Source organism: Gavialis gangeticus, unplaced genomic scaffold (genome assembly GCF_001723915.1).
Source record: "Gavialis gangeticus isolate Ggan-Ray unplaced genomic scaffold, GavGan_comp1, whole genome shotgun sequence".
Classification (NCBI taxonomy): domain Eukaryota; kingdom Metazoa; phylum Chordata; order Crocodylia; family Gavialidae; genus Gavialis; species Gavialis gangeticus.
In genome coordinates, this window is record NW_017729000.1 from 47,930,296 (window position 1) to 47,947,927 (window position 17,632).

At 48.8% G+C, this 17,632-nt stretch overlaps 1 protein-coding gene across 1 annotated transcript in view; it reads right to left on the reverse strand.

Annotated features, from left to right (window-relative positions):
* The window catches only part of PSD2 (pleckstrin and Sec7 domain containing 2), a 269,100-nt gene that overhangs the window by 174,859 nt on the left and 76,609 nt on the right, over positions 1-17,632 (reverse strand). The window lies entirely within an intron of this gene.

The window sequence follows — 17,632 nt, forward strand, 5'->3', positions numbered from 1 at the left end:
TAGATATCAGGAGGCACTACTTCACAGTCAGGGCGGCTAGGATCTGGAACCAACTTTCAAGCGAAGTCGTGCTGGCTCCTACCTTGGGGGTCTTTAAGACAAGGCTAGGCAATCAAATTGCTGGGGTCGTTTGACCCCAGTACTCTTTCCTGCCATGGCAGGGGTTCAGACTTGATGATCTGCTCAGGTCCTTTCCGACACTACTAACTATGAAACTACAGAATGGCCTGGCTGGCTGGATATGTCCTGTGGGCCATATTTTGCCTGTCCCTGTTATGTGCAGATCCATATTACTCCTATGCATTGATGGAGCCTTTCCTGCATGTCTGAGACTTCTTGGCTAGCTAAGTGTTTATTACCCCATGACAAATTTCCTAGTAGGTCACTAACCAGAAGATTTATGCTCACCATCTCTAGTGCTTGAAGTGCAGCCTGGAGTTGGGTAGCTGAAGCTTCCCAGAAGCTCCAGTTGTACAATTTGCCAGTTTCCCAACCTACTGACACCTGTCAAACTGTATTGGAGGGGACGGGGTGGTAAAGAATAAGGATGACAGAGAATAGCAGTGACAGGCAATAGCAGCAAGAAAGGGTGAAGAACCAGACTCTAGCCCTATAACAAACCCATGTGGGAGCAATAGGAGGATGGAAGAGCCTAAGTCCTCATAATAAAGCCAAGCATGCTATTCTGTGAGTACATAATTGGGTATGCACTGGACCAGAGTTAGGTACTACTCCTTACCCTTTGCTTGTCTGTTTTTTGACTGCAAGCCCTGTGTTGGTATGGCACACAGCACAGCAGAACTCCCAGAGTCTTTGGAAGCTAATGTAATAAAGCCATTTACTATTATACCATAAAAATGAATGTTGTTCACACTCTTCGGTAGTAGCATATTTCATCCAAGCTGTAAGGTGTCATGTGACTACCCGTGATGTTGCAGTCACTATCCAGCTGATAAATGTGTTCCTTCTTCACTTTCCTGCCATGCATTGATGGAAAGTAAATAGAACACAAGGGAAATAACTGGGAGGTGACCTTACTGCTATGTGTCTGGGTCATGACCATGGGTGTCTTCAAAGGGCTCCTCTAACTCTACACCCTGTCCTCACCAGATCTGCAATGTTTTGGGCACAAGTGCCCCATTTGGGACTCTTCCTCTCCTTCAGTACTGTCCTTCCCCAGTGGTCCCTTTAAGTCTTACACCACTGCTGTCTGCAATTGGCTTGCACTCCTTGGATGGCTCTCCCTTTCAGGCTGTTCTCTTCACAGACCCTGCACTGTCCCTGATAAGCGGCCCTCTGGCCCCTAATGACATTGCCTCTTCAGGGTCCCAGTGCACACCAGTCCCTCTCAGTGGGGACACACCCAGGGTCCCTTTAACCCCCTTTCAGCCCCTAGCCTTTCTGGGTCCCTTCTGCAGCAGAGGGGGAATCACCCTCACTCCTGCTGCCTTACAAATCGGCTCCTCCTGGCTTCTCTCTTGGAGTCCCTCAATGAGTTTTCCCTCACCCCTTTCACCAGGTTCTTCTCCAGCATGGATGTCTCTGCCTTCTCCCGGCCCCCTGTAAGTACTGGTGTTCATTGTGTTGCAGTGAGGTCTGGACATCTGTCTTCTCAGGGGCATGCTCCTCTGGTCTGCACCATCCTCGTTGTGCTACCAGTCCATTCTCCAGGGTCTTCCTTTCAGCCCCCTTTCCCCCTTGTCCCCCAGCTTTTCCTGGAAGCCAATCTGCCTGGCCTGACCCTCACATGTTTTCCCAGTGGGGGCTGGGCGGGTCTTCACCTGGGCTCCCGGCTCCCTGTATCATCCCACTTTTCCTGCCACAGTTTGGGTGCAGTTAAGTCTTCTCTCTTTTAGTATCACGCATCACCTCAGGTGTCCTGTTACAAACCTCCCTTCACCCCATGTGAAGGCCTGTTTTTTTGCAGACCTGAAACACCTCTTATGCCGTGCCCTATGACAGTCTTCAAAGTCCTATTTGTGATGATTGTCTCTGCCTCCTCCACTCCCTTCTGCATTCATGAAAGGAAATCCAATGCAATGTTCATTTCTCCAGGGTGATGTTCTATGGAAAAAGAAAATGGTTGCAGAGCTAGGGCCCATCTCATCACCCTAGCATTTTCTGGTTTTTTGGATTGCAACTACCGGAGGAGGCTGTGACCTGTCACTAACATGAAATGTCACCCCAGCCAGTAGTATCAGAAGAATTCCACTCCCTATTTAATCGCTAGGCATTCTCTTTCTATTGTTGAGTAACGTGTTTCTGTTCCTGATAATTTTTGGCTAGCAAAAGCTACTGGGTGTTCCTCCCCTTGAAATCACTTTGTTAGGATGGCCCCTACAGCCATGGAGGAAGCATCCATCTGTAAGCAAAAGAGTTGTTTGAAGTCCAGTGTGAACAACACTGGAGCCTGACACAGGGCCTCCTTGACCTTCTCAATGGCTTCCTGAACCTGTGGCCCCAGCATACTGGCCCCTTTCGTGAGCCTTTGACCAAATCTGTTAATGGGGCACTCAGTTTGGACAACCAAGTGATATACCTTCTGTAGTACTTTACCAAACTGAGGAAAGCGCATAGTTGCTTCTTAGTTTTAGGGATGCTATAGGACCACATGGCCTCTACTTTATCTGTGAGTGGCTGAATTTTCCCTTGGCCTACCTTGAATCCTAAGTATTTCACTTTCCTTTGGTTCACAGCACACTTCCTGGGGTTGCTGCCAGGCTATTATTTCTCAGCTCCCCTAATATGCGCTTTAGGTGTTGCATGTGTTGTTCCTGGGTCTCAGAATAAATTATGATGTTGTCTATATAGGCAGCCACATGTGTTTGATGTGGTGTCAATAAGCAGCCTATTATATGTTGGAATGAGGTGGCTGCCCCATATAGACATGTATGTGTAAAGGGCATGTATGTGAATTAGTACAGCCTCAATGGGGTCCTGAACAGTTTTTACCCTGTCCTCCCTGGCCAAGGGTATTTGCCAATACCCTTTTGTTAGGTCTAATGTAGAGATGTACCTCACCTGCCTGATCCTTTCTAGCATGATTTCTATGTTTGGCATAGGGAATATGTTGAAAAAGGAGATGGCATTAACCTTTCAGAAATCTATGCAGAGCCTGATTTTCCCATCTGCTTTGGGGACCACCACCATTAGGTTTCTTTGTGGGCTTTGTGATGCCTTGATAATACTGCTCTCCAGCATCACATCCAATTCCTTTCTTATGGGTTTGTATAAGGATTGGGGTAGTCTCCTTCAGTGCTCCCTCACTATACTCCCGGGAGGCATAATTATTCTATGTTGCACCCCTTTTGCTCTGCTTGGCTCTTTGGTTAAGACATCTTTGAAGTCCCTTGTGAAGAAGCGAGTATGGGTGAAGAGGCGAGGGTGAGTCAGATGGAGCTGAGTGGAGAGCGCTGCTTCTGGAACTGCTGCCAGGTGAGGAAAGAAGCCCCAAGAGAGCAGGGGAGCGGTGGATCACAAGGGTTCAGAAGACTAAGAGAGGAGAGAGAAGAGCCTATAAAGGAGGGAGAAATGTCCAGGGACCCTTCGATGGAGCTGTGAGGAAGCTCGTTAGGTTTTCTTTGATGTCTGAGGGAAGGAGGGGACAGATTCCCAGAAAGACTCGGAGTTGTGCAAGAAAGTCGGGGCATAGTGTCAGCTCATGGAATAGTGGCAAGTACAGGAAAGGGTATCCTAGGCAAAATCACTACAGTGATGCATTGATTAGGAAATTGACGAATGCCTGATTAATAAACCACATGGAGAGGCGACCAAGTGGCATAGTCCATTATTACCAACATGAACTGGTAATCTGTGGAACTCTTTGGAAATGGTTCTGTGATATCTAAAGCCACCCTACTGAAGGGCTTGGCAATGATGACCAGCGGTTGTAAAGGTACCTTACCAGGCATGATATCTAAGTACCACTGGCATTCTGGGCATACCCAGCAAAATCACTTGAACTCTTTATGTAGCCCTGGCCAATGTACACATTGGGTGAGGCAGGCCACAGTCTTGCCCCATCCTAGGTGACTCCCTAAAGGGGGAACTTAGCATTCCATCACTAATGTTCACCATCTGGGATGTTTTCCAAGCTTCATTAGGGATATCTGAACTAATTTTCTCTGATATCTTTGTGGTACCAATATGCCCCAAAGCCCCACACCTGTAGCAAGTTATCTCCCGTGGTTCTATACCCTTTGCTGCTCTGCCGCTGCTCTTAGTCTCATCTGTCTTCTTGCTTGTGGCCTCCACCCACAGCCTGGTCAGGACTGGAGGTCCCACATTCTTGTGGCCTCTTCCCCAAGGGCCTACCTTCTCTGCTGCCGTAAAGGCCTCAGTCAGTTGGAAAGCCTCCTCCATACCTCGGGGTTGATGTCTTCATACCCAACACTGGGTATCCTCTTTTAGATCTTTGAGAAATTGCTCAAGTGTGAATAGGTCCAAGACCTCAACCACCATCTTGCCTTTGGGTTGGATCCACTGCTTCACAGTCTCTAAACATCTGGGTCAATAGTCTGGGACACCATTCATTTTCTTTGTTCTTTGCCTGGAACTGTTGGAGGTGGAATTCTGGGGAAATCTTGTATTGATACAGCATGGCCTTCTTCACTTCTTGATCATCATTAGCCTCATCTCGTGCTAATGCCCTGTAGGCCACCTAGGCATTGCTGATTAGTAATGGACCTAGTTGGTGTGCCCATTGTCTCTCATCACAGCTGGCAGCTAGTGTGGTCCTCTCAAAGGCTTCTAAGTAAGTCTCCACATCATCCTCTGTCATCATCCTGGGGACCCTTAAACTCTCTGAGAACCCCAATGCAGGGGCCTGTTGTACCTCAATCTTTTCACTGCATTCCTGTTGCTGACTGAACATTGCCTTGACCTCTTGTGCCCTCACCCTGATCAACTCCTCCATTTGCATCTGCTGTCCTTGCAACAACTTTAATAGTAGTTGGTGCACCTGCTACCAGTCCTTTGGGACCCCTGCCATCAGGTTGGTGTCCTCCATGGATCCCTGGCCAATGCACCACTGTAAGGTGTCATGCAGCTACCCTTGATGTTGTGGTCAGTATCCATCTGGTAGACACATTCCTTCTTCATTCTTCTGCCACACCTTGATGAAAAGTAAATAGACTAGAAGGAAAATTAATTGGGAGGTGACCTTCCTGCTATGCATCTGGTCATGACCATGGGTCTCTTCACAGGGCTCCTCCAACCCCTACACCCTGTCCTCACCACACCTGTGATGTTCTGGGCACAAATGCCTGCTTTGGGACTCTCCCTCTTCCTCTGCTTGGTCCCAGTTCTGTCCTTCCCCAGCAGTCCTTTAAGTATCAGACTGCTGCTGCCTTCAACTGAACTGCATTCCTTGAGCGACTCGCCCCTTCAGGCTGTTCTCTTCACAAACCCTCCATTGTCCCTGATAAGTGGTCCTCTGGCTCGTGATGACATTGCTGGCTGGCACTTGCCTCTTCAGAGTCCCTGTGCCTGATCGTCCCTCTTGGCAGGGACACACCAAGGGTCACCAAGGGTCTCTTTAATGCCCCCCTTTTGGTCCCTAGCCTTTCTGGGCTGCTTCTACAGTGGAGGGGGATCACCCTCACTTTCACTGCCTTACAAACCAGCTCCTGCCAATTCCCTGTATCATCCCGCTTTTCCTGCTGCAGCTCGGGTGCGGTTAAGTCTTCTCCCTTTTAGTAAGAGGCAACATCTCATGTGTCCTGTTACACAAGTGTATACCCAACTGTCAGATCTTTCTTTAGACACTGTAGTTTTTATGTTATTTAATTGCTTTGCCCTGGGGTTCATAGGGAGGGGAAGGATTATTACAGTAATCAAGGATGGCTTTGAAATGAAGATGCCTAGGATCTGGGAGCATCTCTTGTGGTCATTGCAGGTGGTCTCTGCCTATTTCTTCATGCTGTGTGTGGTAGGAGCAAAGAATAGTGCTGGTTTAAGATCTAGCAGACAGCTGGTCACAAGAGATATGTGTGCAAAGTGAAACAAGTTTGCCCCATTTTAGTTAGGGTTGGAAACAACATAGCAGCTCTTTCAGGAGCATGGTTTGGAATCAGACCAGTTTTTGTTGAAGCTGAATGGCTGGTGGAAAGTATTTGTTTTTAATTTTCCTCTCTGTGTTCAGATCTGGAAAAGTGCCCACTGCCAGGCAAATTGGTTTTGTATAACTGCTTGGCTGCTACCCTACAGAAAAGCTTGGAAAAGATACTGCAGGTTATTTGTGTTTTCTTTTTGTGTTCTTTTTTTCTCCATGAAGGTGGGAAGATAAGGGCAGAGGCAAAAATACAGTTAGGCCAGGCTATTAAGTTCTGCCTTTCTTGCCTTCATGCTTAAAGGACTGTCTCTCTGCAGTGGAGGGGAGGGGTGGGGTGGGGGAGGGGGATGGAAGAGGAGGATGCTATTTGCACTGGCTGTCTTTGAAAGGAGACAGATTTAGTTCTTGTTTGACAGTGAGATCCAAAAAAGACAAAGCGCAAGCAACAGAGAGAGAGAGAGAGAGAGAGAGAGAGATGGTCATATTATGATGAAGCTCCTGGGACACTGGAGGGGAAGGAAAAAACAAACAGCACAAAACTTTTCTATGGCAAGTTCTGAGCCAACGCCTGAAGATAGCCGAGGATAACAAGTAGGGAGAGAAGGAAGGAACATTACTGATTTTACACTCCTAAACTGATTCTCCCCTGCTCTGTGACTTGTGAGGGAGGGAGAGGGGATATGCACTTCTGTCAAGGATGTGGCTTGGTGCTGCACTGGTGCTAGTCAGTACACAAAGACAGCGCATTAGACCTGTGGATCTTTCAACCACAGTTGCAGTGTACAAGACTTCCCCCTCAGTGGTGACAAGACCAGTGGCAGACAGCGACTGCATTTAGAGCCTATTCCAGAGGCCCTTGAAGGTGGTGGGAATCTGCCCATTGGTCTGCCCATTGGTCTTTGGGACTGGCCCTTACAGTAAGGTGACTACTTTGCTTAGATTCACTCCTGGGTCAAAACAACTTGTTATTAAGACATTTATACAAGAAAAGATGGCAGCTGCTCTCATACACCTGGATCCAAACCACTGTGAAAACAGGAGCAACCGCCTTCCTTTTTGTACTCATAACACAGCACAGACTGTGAGGGCTAGAACCATGCTCATTTTTTCATAGAAAGCTGAGTCTCCTGTAATTATGTGACTCCATAAGAAAACCACTAAATATCATCAGAGTTGCAGGAAAAATCACAAGGGTTGCCAGTGCTGCATGGCAGATGTCGAGAAGGGGGACAAAATCTGGCCCAAATTTTGAACAAAGCAGTATTTCAAGGACAAAGCAAAAGAACTGACTGTTCTTGTCTACTTTCTGCTCCTTTCATTCCCATCATTCTTATCATTTATCCTGTATGCTTTGGTAGTGAGCCAAGCACTCTACACACACCTACAGCTTATGGCAAGGTTTCTCCATTGCTATTCAGGGTCTCTTCTTTGTCCCCCAGGATAATTGTTCTGTAATTTTTCCTCTTTCAAGAATGTATCTGTTCATCATCACTCTGAGGCCTAGCTTACACAGTAACCTCACTGCGTCCAGCAGCAGTGCCCTCCAGCAGGCTGATTCTCCATGTGGGCTGCCTCCAGAACTGGAAGCAGTGTAGCTGCATCCAGTAGGAATAGTGGCCTGGTGAGTTAATTAAGTCACTGAACAGTGCTAATTAGCCTGCAGATGGGGCAGCAGTGTTTCTGGTTCAGGAGGCAGTACTCCATGGAGCAGCACAACATATGCTTGAGGGTGCAGCTCTTGGCTAGACTAAGTTTATTCTGGAGACATGGCCAAAACTCTTCAGGATCTCTTGTTTTCTAGGGCTGTGCAAAGCTTTAGTCCCTGTTTCAATTCAGTGGAAATTTGACCCAATTTGATGGCCAAATCTCTGAATCCGAATCAAATCAGGGGACTCTTTAATTTCTCTGAATTGAATTGGAACCTTCTGAAACAATTTGGAAAGATATGGAGATATGGACATAGAGACAGCTTTAAATGTTTTTTCTACATATCTTTAGGTAGCAGGGGCTTGTGAGTGCAGCGATGTTGGGGCACGTGAAGCATCCCACAGAAGCATGGAGGGGCTCCCCAGCGCACTCAGCAGCGGACCCAGAAGTGGACCAGAATCACTTCCAGCCCACTTCTGGGTCCACCGGGGAGCACAATGGGGGCCCCCCCCTATATCCCCTGCTTCAGTGACTGGTGCCTCCTGGGTCCGGGGGAGGGCACCTGGGCCCTGTAACTGATCACTGAGCTTGGAGGGTATGGGGGTCCCCCCAGCACGCTTCCCGGCAGACCCGGAAGTGGACCGGAACTACTTTTGGTCCACTTCCAGGTTCACTGCCGAGTACGTGAGGCCCTGCCTCTGCACTCCTGTGGGATGCTCCATATGCCCCAGCATCGCAGCATTTACAAGCTACGCTTGGTACCTCAAGGTATGTAGAAAAAACTTTTAAAGCTGTGTCTATGTCTAGACTGCTGATCCTCTGAATCAGCATTGAATCTTCATATTCATATTTGGCCGAATTGAATCAGGAACATTGATTCGAATCAACTAATTGAATTACTGTTCCTGATTTGGGCTGAATGTAAATTCATATTGAATATGGCCGCTTCACACACTCCTATTGTTTTCCAGTCTGACCTTTCTCCAGACTCTTATTTTTACCTTCAGACTCAACCTTTTTTCCTTTCTCCTGTGGGTTCTAAACCCTCTCTCCCATCCCTGTACTTATTCTCTGCCCAGAGCTGATCCTAGGGGGTGGGTGGGGCCCAGAGCATATCAGCCTGTGCGGGGCCTGTGGACGGGGGGTGGAGGGGCGGAAAGTGCAAAGCTGGCAGCGTGCGGCGGTCGTGCCAAGTGGTGGCACTCTTGGCACGTGTCAACGACACTGTCTGTGTGACCTGTATAGCACTGCCCACAGAGGCCCCCAAAGTGTAGGACCTGGAGAGGTCACCCCAATTTTCCTCCCCTCCCACAAGGGATAGCTCTGTTCCTGCCCATCCCTTCAAACTGCACAGGCTTGGGAAGAGGGTGCATGCTTCACTCAGTCTATGGGTGCTGATGATGAGTGTTCCAGACGGTACCAGTGCACTGACAGTTTTGCAGCAACATATGAAGAACCTGCGAGTCTGGAAAAAAACCTTCAGGCCTAGACTATATTTGTCCTCTTAACTTAGGTTGCCTCACATGGCAAATGCCCAAGAGTTTGATTTTAGAATTTTTAATACTAGCCTTTGGGTTATTTCCAAAGGTATTTTTCATTGCCCGGGCAGATTCCTATTCCCTCCACCCCATTTGCTGAACAGCACAAAATACAGATACATGCTGATATGTCACTGCTAACAACTGTGTCCTGTTTTGTTGCTGGCTATACTATTGCAAGATACTCCTCACTAGGTTGTTAAAAAAAATTACCTTTCAAGTCCTATCATTTTGGGAATAAAATGTAATGTTAGACAAGAGCCTACACATTGGTGGAAGGAATCAGTAGAACTCATAATTGGCAGTTTTTTCTCTACTCCTCTGTCCTCTCCAAAACACAGACCATCTGGGTATTGACAGACACAGACACAATTGTTGTAGCTCAGGGGTGGCCAACCTGCAGCATGAATGCCACGTGGCATGGGTAGCCTTTCTTTCCGTGTGGCGCACAAGAGATCAGGGAGGGGAGAGGCAGCATAGCAGCAGATGGGGCAGAAAACAGAAGGTAGAGCAGGGTATCAGGCAGGGAAAGGGGCAGTAAAAGCCCCTCTAGTGGGTCCCAGACCCCCACCCCACACACCCTGATATTCACCACAGAAGCCCAAACGAGCAGCAGCTGGGAGGAAATGCGGACGCAGGCTCTGCGATTCTGGAGCTCCTTGAAGCTGCAGATTGGCGAGGGATGGGGGTGTAGCCTTGGCAAGATGCGGGCTGCTCAGATAGTAGCTGGGAGAGCAGCTGAGCGGCCAGTGGGGAAAGAGCGAGACGCTGGCCAGAAGATGCCACCAGCCAAGCAGAGGACTGCCCGGCTGGAGAGCAGGCAAGAGGAGTGGAGTGGTGACCAGAGGGCTCTGGCAGGGCAGGGAAGAAAGCCAAGCCTGGGGAGCCAAGAGGTGCCTGGGAGCGCTGCTGCAGCCCCACCAGAGAATACAGGTACAGCGGCTGGGGAAGGCAGCAGGGAGCTGCTAGCCCTCACAAGCAGCTTGGCAGGGACGAAAGAGCAGCCCGGCGTGGGAACTGCATGCTCTTCCAGCTCACAAGGAGCAAGAGAGTGACCCCGGGTCAGCATGGATCCAGAGGCAGTCATGCTGGGGAGAGGGATCAGGGAGGGACACAGGGTGGCTGCCCACCCCCATAATCACTAGGGGGGAAGGGACAAGCAAGTCCCCCCTTTTTCTTTCTCCTTTAAGTAACAAGCGGGCACTGGGAGACAGCATCCCCGGGGTCTGTTGGTGGATGCCAGATGTTTTCTGTTAGATTCATTTGAAGTCCTAGTCAGCCCTAAGGCAGGGCAGGTTTATGTACCCAAGTCAGCCTGAAGCTGAGAAACCGGCTGTGAGGGAAGATTGTACTGGCCAAGAAGGTCCAACCCATCCCAGGACAGGCAATCTGGGTGAAAGGAGATATCATCCAGAGGAAGACCTGCAGAGTGCAGCATTTGTCCAGGCCATGGATGTGGTAAGGGTGGAGTAAAGGGAAGGTTTGGAGCCCCATGAAGAAAAGACCGGGGTCGAGACCTTTTTGCTTTTGGGAGCCACCTGATGGGAACTGCCTCCTCAACAAGGAACATCAGAGACATGGCAGGTGAGTAGAAGCAGCACCCATACCATCTAGGTGGCACCTGAGCCCAAGTCTCACCCTGACGTCACTTGGGAGTAAGGCACCTATCAAGAAGAGGCTGAAGCCCTACAACACCTACAAGCAACAGAGTGTAGGGCAGGAAGCAGAAAGCAGAGTAGCAGATTGTGCAGAGGAAGGAAACTGAAATGGAACTTGGGGAGTGTGCAGGGCTAGTTTGTCTCAACTTCCAGAAAGGCTTGCCCCACCCTGCTGTAGCTCATCCTAACAACTTCATGTTTATAATCCTCCCTTAGCCAAAATGCTACCCCATTCTTGCCTATAGAGATGGCAATATAAAACTATATTGTTTAATTTTGTTCATTTGTTTGTGGGAGGAGCTTCTTAAAATTCTTTAATGTTTTAGTTAACACATAGAACTGGTTTTGTGAACACATGTAGTCCTGAAAGATTCCTTGAAATGTTCCACAGAGATGTATGGTCATTAACTTCACTATGCTAAACAAATTCCAGCTTGGAGAGTAGTCCACCACTCTAAATCCCTACTTGGCTTCAACTGGAGGTGGTTCATTTCTTGTCCCAAAGTGGTGCCCCGCTGGCTGACAGTCTGAGGGGCTGTGGCTACATGATGGTTGACGCATTCATCGTGGGATGCTCAGAGCTTGGGACCCCAGTAACGAGAGCATCTTGCATGCCTGCCATGCCTCCCACTGCTATGCCAAGCTGATGCACTGCCTCATGGTGTCTGACACGATCCGCTGGTCCCGTGACATTTACGTGGAGCACATCACAGGCCACCACCAGTACTCTGACCCCACCAGATCAACTGCTGCCAGACTGGACCCAGAGGGGACCGCCTGAACCCCCGCTCTGCACCTGATGGACTTCACTTCGAGAGGAATCTTCAGCAACGGACACCCCCACTCCACCCGAAGAGGACCCCGTGATAAGACTCTATATGGACTGAGACACTTTCTTCGACCTACTTCCTCCACCATTGCAGAACATTGTACGGGTTTGTGTGTATCTATATTCTTTCTCTCTCAGTGTCACAAACTCCCTCCCTCCCCTTCCCGTCCTCCCCTGGCTTAGTTGGCTTACACTGTATTTTCTGTAACCTCATCCCTCTAATGTTAGTTTCTTGCTCAGGCGATTTGTATTTCCCTACTGGCTTTGTCATCTTTTTGAATTCACAATCCCAAACATCTACTGATAAAATTCAAATTGTGTTCTGCTTGTGGCTGCATTAGATTGGTGGGAGAAGTAAGTCTCTCTACACATGTGCATGGGTCAGATCCTGAAAACATTTACTCCTGGAAATAGGATCACAGAAAAGTAGGGCTAGAAGGCATCTCACAAAGTCCTCTAGTCCAGCCCCTTGCTCAAAGCAGGATCATCTTTGACTAAAACAATCTCAGCCAAATGTCTGTCCAACCTGCTCTTGAAAATTTCCAGGGATGGAAATTCCACGATTTCTCTAGGTAGTCTGTTCCAATGCTTGACCACCCTCATAGCCAGAAAGTTCCTCCTCATGTCCAACTGAAATTTTCTCAGCTGTAGCTTGAAGCCATTGTTCTTAGTCCTGTCTCCTACAGCCATAGACAAAAACCCATCTCCGTCCTGTCTATAATCTCCCTCCAGGTATTTGGAGACTGTTATCTTCTCTTCTCTAAATTCACCCTATGTTTTCTAACCTTTTTTTATAAATAGGGATCCTGGTTTTCTGTTTCTCATGAAAAAATAGAAAAAAATGTGGATTTTCTCTTTTAACTGAGAAAAGTGTGGATTTCTCATTTTAATGGTGAAATACACGGATGTTCCACTTTTGCAAAGATCTCTCTTCAGGCTGGCAGAGTTAGAATCATGGAATCATAGAATTATAAAAAAATACGGTTGGAAGGGACCTCAGGGGGCCATCTAGTCCAACCCCCTGCTTAAAGCAGGACCACCCTCAACTAAATCAACCCAGTCAATGCTTTGTCTAGCTGGGTCTTAAAAACCTCCAAGGATGGAGATTCCACAACCTCTCTGGGTAACCTGCTCCAATGTTTCACTACCCTCCCAGTGACAAAATTCTTCCTAATATCTAACCTAAATGTCCCTTGTTGCAACTTGAGACAATTGCTCCTTGTTCTGTCATCTGCCACCACTGAGCACAGTCTACCTCCATCCTCTTTGAAACCCCCTTTCAGGTAGTTGAAGGCTGTTATTAAGTCCCCTCTCAGTTTTCTCTTGCCTAGACTAAATAAGCTCAATTCCCTCAGCCTCACCTCACAAGTCATTTGCCCCAGCCTCCTCACCATTTTTGTTGCTCTCTGCTGGACTCTCTCCAATCTGTCCACATCCTTTCTGCAGGGGGTGGGGGGTGGAGATCTGGACACAGTACTCCAGATGTGGCCTCACCAGTGCTGAATAGAGGGGAATAGTCATTCCCTTGATCTGCTGGCAACACACCTACCAATGCAGCCCAGTATGCTGTTAGCCTTCCTGGCAACAAGAGCACATTGTGGGCTCATATCCAGCTTTTCTGAAGAGCTGCTCCTTATCCAGTCATTCCCCAGTCTGTATTGGTGCATGGGGTTGTTCCATCCTAAGTGCAGGACTTTGCACTTGTCCTCATTGAACCTCATGTTCAGTTCCAGGCTGCAAGGAGCTGTGGGGAGTGGGAGAAGGGTGGTGAGGCAGGGGGCACCATGTGCATGCACATGGCCACCATGCAGCTTGGAGAGCAGCTCCCACTGGTAAGTCTGGTGGGGGGGAGGGAAAGGGGGAGGGATTGAGGCCCCCAGAGGGAGGGATGGAGGCAGTGAGTTGGGCTGGGCTGCCCAGCTGGGTGGTACATGGGCCTTGGGACTCGGGGCCAGAATGCCCTGCCACAGAACCCTGGTGGGGACTGGGACAGGGCCTCAGGTGGCTGGTCTGGGGGGCAGGGAGGGGGGCTGGCTCCATGCTGCTGTGCACACTCCTGGGAGGGGCAGAGGGGGCACATGCCATGCAGATTTGTGCGTGGAGGGCAGATGCAGGCTGCCTTCTGTGGGCTTAGGGCTCTCTGCCTTGCCCTCCACCCTGAGGCCTCTGCAGCCTGGTGGCTGGGCCTGGCACTGCAGGGTACAGTGGGGCTGGGTGGAGAAACTCTTTGCCACTGCAAGCCCTGTGCCACCTTGGTGAAGTGGCAATAATGGGTGTGGCCGCGCAGACTTGTGCCCTTTGCTGCTGCTGAGCAGGCAGGGGGAGCCTTGCCAGGGCAGCATGGCTTCTCTGCCTGGCTCTGCTCTGCCCTGCCATGCTGGGTGCCACCTGCTGTGCTGAGGAGGCCCTGGAGGGTGGGGCAGGCAGCAGGGTGGTGAGCCCCAAGCCTGCAGTGGGCAGCCTTCAGCCAGATCCCCCATGTGTTCCACTCTGACTGTGCCACCCACAGGGAAGAGGGAGCTGAGCTCCATGCTCTGCTCGGCTTCAGCAGCCACTGCCTCTTGGGGGTGGCATCCAGGCCTTGGGCACAGCTGCAGAGGGCAGGGGCTGCACAGCCAGGTTCCTAGCCCCATAGCTCTGGCAGCTGGGGCCCCTTCCAGGAGGCTGGGGGGCTGGGAAGGGAGTGAGGGGCACCAGTAGGGATGGGGAGGCTGTGTGTGGGGAGTGAAGGCACCAGCAGGGCTGAAGGGGACTGTGGCTTGGGAGTGAGGGGCCTGGACCTGTGTCCTGGTGAGTGAATGGGGCAGGGAGAGCTCTGATTTTCCATGATAAAAAACCCAAAATCAAAGAACAAAATTTATAAGTATTAAGAATGTATTTTATTATTGTTATTGAGGTACTGGTAGGCTTCCAAATTGCTTTAAAATTGTAAATAGACCGATAAAACATTGTCTTTAACTGATACCTATATATATAGTGGTGTTTCATTTTAATCATGGATTTGGGGTTTTTTTATCAGAGAATTTACATTTTTTAAACAGAGAAAACCAGGATCCCTGCTTATAAGTCTTGCTGTCCAGGCATCTAAATGTTGTTGCTCTGCACTGAACTCTTTCCATACTGTTCACAATCTTGTTCAAGAGTGGGACCCAAAACTGGATATAGTTCTCCAGGTGAGGCCTCACCGGTGCTTAATAGAGCTGAAGAATCATTTTCCTTGATTTGCGAGTGTCACTCCGGTTAATACAACCCAGTATACTGTTGGCTTTTTTTTTTTTTTGCAACAAGAGCACACAGCAACAAAGTTGTGCAACAAGAGCACATTGTAACACCTGTGCTTCCACAACAAAAACATACATGAGCAATGATCCTTGCTCATGTGAACCCATTGGATACCTGGGTATAATGATTACTTCTTTAAGTTTTGCAGGATCTGACCTATTGCTTCTGTTGCCTTTGCTCGGGAGGGAAAGGTGTGACAGGAATGTTTGCCAGGATTGCTGTATTTTAGCATGTGGCATGTTGTAAGGAAGGCAAGTTGTTGGTAAAAATAAACTGCCGGGACTTCCTCTACAACTGAGTTAATACAATATGCATTGGATGTACAGGTTGTGAAACTAGTGGAGAGCATCTGAATGTCTGGTCACGTTCAAGCAGTTCCTATGAAGGGACTGGAATGAGACCAGTTGTCATTCTTGGCTACTTTTGTCTTCCAAATAAGCCTTTCTTTTACTATTACTCTGCCTCAATCTTCTGTCCTTCTCTGGTCCTCAGCTAACAAGAAATATTTCTTTAAGATTCTGTCTGTGGAAACTCTGATTTCTTCCTTTCTTTGTGTTTTTGTTTTGGTAGAGGCAACAGCCAGGAACAGCAGGATGGCCACAGCAGCTGTCTTGCACAGATGACATTTCTTTGGCGCTCTTTAATATTACTCAGTAATTTAGTTTGGGAACTCACCCTAGCGTTTTAAAGGGCTGCACCTCTTTGGCAATACTCGCAGCAACAGCAGACTCACAGGTGCCCCACCCCCACAACTTGTTCTGCTCCAGCTCAGATGTTTTCCCAGGTTACAGAGCAAGACAGGCTGGGATTTAAACCTATGATGCATCTGATAGTTCTAGCTCTGCTGTGCCGGATACTTGAAGGTTCTAGCTCACTTGAGTCACTGAAGTTCCTTGATTGCTGGGTCACAACTCCAAAATATAGGCCAAATCAGGCCCCTCGCTGCTCAGTACACGCTTATTCCAAAGCTCCCTGAATTTAATAGGGGTATGAGTGTATCTAGGATTTCGAAAATGGGAATGCGACACACGGCTCCTTGGACCATGGTGTGGGATGAGGGCAAGGCATGGCTGGAGTCCCTGAGCCAGCAGGAACACTAGGGGGTGGGGTAGGGAGCAAGTACAGACAGGGGTGATCTGCCCCCAATGCCACTGCCCACAACTGACCCAGGCACAAGGGAAGCCCTTGAGCTGCTCCTCTTACCTCATAGGACTTGATGGACTGAGGAGTGGCTGCAGGGAGCAATTGCACAGGGTGTTGGGCTCAGCCACGGATAGCAACAGTGATGGTCAGGTTCTTCGTTCCTGCAGCCAGTCCCTGCTCAGCTCCCAAAGCATATCATAGAATCAGAAAATTAGGGCTGGGAGGGACCTCAGGAAGTCATTTAGTCCAACCCCCTGCTCAAAGCAGAAATATCCCCAACTAGATCATCCCACCCAAGACTTTGTCTAGTCAGATCTTAAAAACCTCCAAGGATGGAGATTCCACAACCTCTTTGGGTAGCCTGTTCCAGTGCTTTACTACCCTCCTTGTAAGAAGGTTTTTCCTAATATGTAACCTAAACATCCCTTGCTGCAACTTGACACCACTGTTTCTTGTTCTGTTATCTGCCACCACTGAGAACTGTCTAGCTCCATCCTCTTTGGAACCACACTTCAAGTATTTAAAGGTTGCCATTGAATCCCACCTCAGTCTTTTCTTTTCCACACTAAATAAGCACAGTTCCCTCAGCCTTTTCTCATAAGTCATGTGCCCCAGCCCCCTAACCATTTTCATTGCCTTCTGTGGGACTCTCTCTAATTTGTCCACATCTTTTCTGTAGTGCACCCAAAACTGTACACAGTACTCCCGATGTGGCCTCACCAGTGCTGAATAGAGGGGAATAATTACTTCCCTAGATCTTCTGGCAACACCCCTACCAGAACAACCCAGTATGCTGTTAACCTTCTTCACAGCAAAGGCACACCGTTGGCTCATAGTCAGCTTACTGACCACTGTGACTGCCTTTTTTGCAAAGCTGCTACTTAGCCAGTCAGTCCCCAACCTGTACTAGTGCATGGGATTGTTCCATCCTAAGTGCAGGACTTTGCACTTGTCTTTATTGAACCTCAAAATACTTCTTTTCAACCAATCCTCCAATTTGTCTACGTCTTTCTAAATCCTAGCCATACCCTCCAGCACATCTACTACTCCCCTCCGCTCGGTGTCATCTACAGACTTACTGAAGGTGCACTCCATTTCATCTTCCAGATCATCAATGAAGATTTTAAACAAAGGTAGCCTCAGGACCGCCCCTGGGACACTCCCCTCGATACTGGCTGATAAATAGCCATTGATTACTACCCTTTGAGCCTGATGATCCAGGCAGTTCATAGATTCATAGGTTGTAAGGCCAGAAGGGACCTTAGAAGATCATCAGGTCCAGCTCCTTGCACCAAGCAGGAAAGATAACTGGGCTCAGGTGACCCCAGCAAGGTGACTGTCTAGTCTCCTCTTGAAGATTTCCAGGGCAGGTGATTGCACTACCTCTGAAGGGAGCTTATTCCACAGTCTGGACACCCTGACTGTGAAGAAGTTTTTCCTAATGTTGAGCCTGAATCAGTTTTCCAGGAGTTTGTGGCCATTA